We start from the raw sequence: 6,708 nt of genomic DNA, 5'->3' as shown, positions 1-6,708 counted from the left end.
GCATTACTACGTGATCCAAACCATAAAAAGGCCAGGATCTGGCCAACAAGTATGCGAAAAATGCGAAAGTATGAGCCAGATGATTGCAAATTCCAGAACTTACCCTGACATAACCAGCGTTATCCTCTAGAATAAGAATCGGAACATGGTTTTAATGACTGTTTCAGTGTTGTAACACATTACTACCTGATCCAAACCAGAAAAATCCCAGGATCGGGCCAACAAGAATGCGAAAAACGCGAAAGTACGAGCCAGATGAGGAAAAATCACAGACCAAAACGCGACGTAACCGGCGTTATCCCCTAAAATATTAATCGCAACCAGGTTTAATTGACTGTTTCGGTGTGGTACTGCATTACTACGTGATCCAGACCAGAAAAAGGCCAGGATCTGGCCAACAAGTATGCGAAAAACGCGAAAGTATAAGCCAGATGATTGCAAATACCAGAACTAACCCAGGCATAACCAGCGCTATCCTCTAAAATATTAATCGCAACCAGGTTTAATTGACTGTTTCAGTGTGGTACCACGTTACTACGTGATCCAAACCAGTGAAAGGCCAGGATCTGTTCAACAAGTATGTGAAAAACGCTAAACTGTGAGCCTGATGAGAGCAAATCCCAGACCTATCCTAGACCTTACATGCGTTATCCTCAAAAATATTGATCGAAACCTGGTTTAATCGACTGTTTCAGTGTGGTACCACATTACTACGTGATCCAAACCAGAAAAAACCCAGGATCTAGCCATCAAGTACGAGAAATATGCGAAAGAATGTGCCTGATGAGAGCAAATCCCAGACCTATCCTAGACCTTAAATGTGTTATCCTCTAAAATATTGAGCGAAACCAGGTTTAATGGACTGTTTCAGTGTGGTCCCACATTACTACGTGATCCAAACCAGAAGTAACCCAGGATCTGTTCTACATGTATGAAAAATATGCGAAAGAATGAGCCTGATGAGAGCAAATCCCAGACCTAACCTAGACCTAACATGAATTATTCTCTAAAATATTGATCGAAACCAGGTTTAATTGAGTGTTTCAGTGTGGTACCACATTACTACGTGATTCAATCCAGAAATAGCCCAGGATCTAGCCATGAAGTATGAGAAATATGCGAAAGTATGAGCCTGATGAGGGCAAATACCAGAACTCACCCAGACATAACCAGCGCTATCCTCTAAAATACTAATCTGAACCAGGGTTAATTGACTGTTTCAGTGTGGTACCACATTACTACGTGATCCAAACCAGAGAAAGGCCAGGATCTGGCCAACAAGTATGCGAAAAACGCGAAAGTACGAGCCAGATAAGGACAAATCCCAGACCTACCCGAGACATAACCAGCGTTATCCTCTAAAATATAAATCGCAACCAGGTTTAATTGACTGTTTCGGTGTTGTGCCGTATTACTACGTGATCCAAATCAGAAAAAGGCCAGGATCTGGCCACCAAGAATGCGAAAAATGCGAAAGTACGAGCCAGATGATTGCAAATACCAGCACTATCCCAGACATAACCAGCGATATCCTCTAAAATACAAATCGGAACCAGCTTCTATTGACTGGTTCAGTGTGGTACCACACTACTACGTGATCGAAACCAGAAATAGGCCAGGATCTGGCCAACAAGTATGCGACAAACGCGAAAGTATGAGGCAGATGATTGCAAATACCAGAACTAACCCAGGCATAACCAGCGTTATCCTCTAAAGTATAAATCGGAACCAGGTTTAATTGACTGTTTCTGTGTGGTACCACTTTACTACGTGGTCCAAGCCAGAAGAAGGCCAGGATGTGGCCAACAAGTATGCGAAAAATGCGAAAGTACGAGCCAGATGATGGCAAATACCAGTCCTATCCGAGACATAACCGGCGCTATCCTCTAAAATATTAATCGCAACCAGGATAAATTGACTGTTTCGGTGTGGTACCACATTACTACGTGGTCCAAGCCAGAAAAAGGCAAGGATCTGGCCAACAAGTATGCGAAAAACGCGAAAGTACGAGCCAGATGAGGACAAATCCCAGACCTACCCGAGACATAACCGGCGTTATCCTCTAAAATATTAATCGCAACCAGTTTAATTGACTGTTTCGGTGTGGTACCACATTACTACGTGATCCGAACCAGAAAAAGCCCAGGATCTGGCCATCAAGTATGCGAAAAACGCGAATATATGAGCCATATGATTGTAAATACCAGAACTAACCCTGACATAACCAGCGTTATCCTCTAAAATACGCATCGGAACATGCTTTTAATGACTGTTTCAGTGTGGTACCACATTACAACCTGATCCAAACCAGAAAAAGCCCAGGATCGGGCCAACAAGAATGCGAAAAATGCGAAAGTACGAGCCTGATGAGGGAAACTCCCAGAGCTAACCGAGACGTAACCGGCGTTATCCCCTAAAATATTAATCGCAACCAGGTGTAATTGACTGTTTCGGTGTGGTACCGCATTGCTACGATGATCCAAACCAGAAAGAGGCCAGGGTCTGGCCAACAAGTATGCGAAAAATGCGAAAGTATGAGCCAGATGATTGCAAATACCTGAAGTAACCCAGACATAACCAGTGATATCCTCTAAAATATTAATCGCAACCAGGTTTAATTGACTGTTTCGGTGTGGTACTGCATTACTACGTGATCCAGACCAGAAAAAGGCCAGGATCTGGCCAACAAGTATGCGCAAAATGCGAAAGTACGTGCCAGTTGAGGGCAAATCCCAGACCAAAACGAGACGTAACCGGCGTTATCCCCTAAAATATTAATCGCAACCAGGTTTAATTGACTGTTTCGGTGTGGTACCGCATTACTACGTGATCCAAACCATAAAAAGGCCAGGATCTGGCCAACAAGTATGCGAAAAATGCGAAAGTATGAGCCAGATGATTGCAAATTCCAGAACTAACCCTGACATAACCAGCGTTATCCTCTAGAATAAGAATCGGAACATGGTTTTAATGACTGTTTCAGTGTTGTAACACATTACTACCTGATCCAAACCAGAAAAATCCCAGGATCGGGCCAACAAGAATGCGAAAAACGCGAAAGTACGAGCCAGATGAGGAAAAATCACAGACCAAAACGCGACGTAACCGGCGTTATCCCCTAAAATATTAATCGCAACCAGGTTTAATTGACTGTTTCGGTGTGGTACTGCATTACTACGTGATCCAGACCAGAAAAAGGCCAGGATCTGGCCAACAAGTATGCGAAAAACGCGAAAGTATAAGCCAGATGATTGCAAATACCAGAACTAACCCAGGCATAACCAGCGCTATCCTCTAAAATATTAATCGCAACCAGGTTTAATTGACTGTTTCGGTGTGGAATCTCATTACTACGGGATCCACAACAGAAAAAACCCAGGATCTGGTCAACAAGTATGCGAAAAACGCGAAAGTATGAGCCTGATGAGGTCAAATCCCAGACCAATCCCAGACTTAACTTTCGTTATCCTCTAAGATATTGATCGAAACCAGGTTTAATCGTCTGTTTCAGTGTGGTACCACATTACTACGTGTTCCAAATCAGAAAAAACCCAGGATCCGTTCAACGAGTATGTGTAGAAGGCGAAAGTATGAGTCTGATAAGTGAAAATCTCAAGCCTTACCTAGACCTAACTTGCGTTGTCCTCTAAAATATTGATGGAAATCAGGTTTCATTGACTGTTTCGGTGTGCTACTACATTACTACGTGATGCAATCCAGAAAAAGCCCATGATCTAGCCATCAAGTATGAGAAACATGCGAAAGAATGAGCCTAATGAGAGCAAATCCCAGACCTAACCTAGACCTAACATGCGTTATGCTCTAAAATATTGAGCGAAACCAGGTTTAATGGACTGTTTCAGTGTGGTACCACACTACTTCGTGATCCAAACCAGAAAAAACCCAGTATCTGTTCAACATGTATGAGAAATATGCGAAAGAATGAGCCTGATGTAAGCAAATCCCAGACCTAACCTAGACCTAACATGAATTATTCTCTAAAATATTGATCGAAACCAGGTTTACTTGACTGCTTCAGTGTGGTCCCACATTACTACGTGATCCAAACCAGAAAAAACCCAGGATCCGTTCAGCAAGTATGTGAAGAATGCGAAAGTATGAGTCTGATGAGGTCAAATCCCAGACCTATCCCAGACTTAACTTGCGTTATCCTCTAAAATATTGATCGAAACCAGGTTTAATCGACTGTTTCAGCGTGGTACCACATTACTACGTGATACAATCCAGAAACAGCCCAGGATCTAGCCATGAAGTATGAGAAATATGCGAAAGTATGAGCCTGATGAGGGCAAATCCTAGACCTAACCCAAACCTAACATGCGTTATCCTCTAAAATATTTATCAAGACCAGGTTTAATTGAATGTTGCAGTGTGGTGCCACATTACTACGTTAACCAAACCAGAAAAAACCCTGGATCCGTTCAACAAGTATGATAAAACTGCGACAGTATGACCCTGATGAGGGCAAATCCCAGGCCTAACCTAGACCTAACATGCGTTGTCCTCTAAAATATTGATGGAAACCAGGTTTAATTGACTGTTTCAGTGTTGTACTTCATTACTACGTGATGCAATCCAGAAAAAGCCCAGGATCTGTTCTACATGTATGAAAAATATGCGAAAGAATGAGCCTGATGAGAACAAATCCCAGACCTAACCTAGACCTAACATGAATTATTCTCTAAAATATTGATCGAAACCAGGTTTAATTGACCGTTTCAGTGTGGTACCACATTACTACGTGATCCAATCCAGAAATAGCCCAGGATCTAGCCATGAAGTATGAGAAATATGCGAAAGCATGAGCCTGATGAGGGCAAATCCTAGACCTAACCCAGACCTAACATGCGTTATTCTGTAAAATATTGATGGAAACCAGGTTTAATTGACTGTTTCAGTGTTGTACTTCATTACTACGTGATCCAAAACGGAAAAAACCCAGGATCTGTTCTACATGTATGAAAAATATGCGAAAGAATGAGCCTGATGAGAGCAAATCCCAGACCTAACCTAGACCTAACATGAATTATTCTCTAAAATATTGATCGAAACCAGGTTTAACTGACTGTTTCAGTGTGGTACCACATTACTACGTGATCCAATCCAGAAATAGCCCAGGATCTAGCCATGAAGTATCAGAAATATGCGAAAGTATGAGCCTGATGAGGGCAAATCCTAGACCTAACCCTGACCTAACATGCGTTATTCTGTAAAATTTTTATCAAGACCAGGTTTAATTGAATGTTTCATTGTGGTACCTCATTACTACGTGATCAAAACCAGAAAAAACCCAGGATCCGTTCAACAAGTATGTGAAGAATGCGAAAGTATGAGTCTGATGAGGTCAAATCCCAGGCCTAACCTAGACCTAGCATGAATTATTCTCTAAAATATTGATCGAAACCAGGTTTAATTGACTGTTTCAGTGTGGTCCCACATTACTACGTGATCCAAACCAGAAAAAACCCAGGATCTGTTCAACAAGTATGTGAAAAACGCTAAACTGTGAGCCTGATGAGGGCAAATCTTAGACCTAACCCAGACCTAAGATGCGTTATCCTCTAAAATATTTACCCAGACCAGGTTTCATTGAATGTTTCAGTGTGGTACCACTTTACTACGTGATCCAATCCAGAAATAGCCCATGATCTAGCCATGAAGTATGAGAAATATGCGAAAGTATGAGCCTGATGAGGGCAAATCGCAGACCTATCCCAGACCTAACTTGCGTTGTCCTCTAAGAGATTGATGGAAACCAGGATTAATTGACTGTTTCAGTGTTGTACTTCATTACTACGTGATCCAAACCCGAAAAAACCCAGGATCTAGCCATCAAGTATGAGAAATATGCGGAAGAATGAGCCTGATGAGAGCAAATCCCAGACCTAACCTAGACCTAGCATGAATTATTCTCTAAAATATTGATCGAAACCAGGTTTAATTGACTGTTTCAGTGTGGTCCCACACTACTACGTGATCCAAACCAGAAAAAACCCAGAATCCGTTCAACAAGTATGTGAAGAATGCGAAAGTATGAGTCTGATGAGGTCAAATCCCATGTCTAACCTAGACCTATCATGCGTTATCCTCAAAGATATTGATCGAAACCTGGTTTAATCGACGGTTTCAGTGTGGTACCACACTACTTCGTGATCCAAACCAGAAAAAACCCAGGATCTGTTCAACAAGTATGTGAAAAACGCTAAACTGTGAGCCTGATGAGGGCAAATCTTAGACCTAACCCAGAGCTAAGATGCGTTATCCTCTAAAATATTTATCCAGACCAGGTTTCATTGGATGTTTCAGTGTGGTACCACTTTACTACGTGATCCAATCCAGAAATAGCCCATGATCTAGCCATGAAGTATGAGAAATATGTGAAAGAATGAGCCTGATGAGAGCAAATCCCAGACCTAACCTAGACCTAACTTGCGTTGTCCTCTAAAATATTGATCGAAACTAGGTTTAATTGACTGTTTCAGTGTTGTACTTCATTACTACGTGATGCAATCCAGAAAAAGCCCAAGATCTAACCATCAAGTATGAGAAATATGCGAAAGAATGAGCCTGATGAGAGCAAATCCCAGACCTAACCTAGACCTAACATGCGTTATCCTCTAAAATATTGAGCGAAACCAGGTTTAATGGACTGTTTCAGTGTGGTACCACACTACTCCGTGATCCGAA

The sequence above is a fragment of the Colletes latitarsis genome, unplaced genomic scaffold, assembly GCF_051014445.1.
Source record: "Colletes latitarsis isolate SP2378_abdomen unplaced genomic scaffold, iyColLati1 scaffold0018, whole genome shotgun sequence".
Classification (NCBI taxonomy): domain Eukaryota; kingdom Metazoa; phylum Arthropoda; class Insecta; order Hymenoptera; family Colletidae; genus Colletes; species Colletes latitarsis.
The sequence above is the reverse complement of the archived record's forward strand: the minus strand, read 5'-3'. Positions refer to the sequence as shown.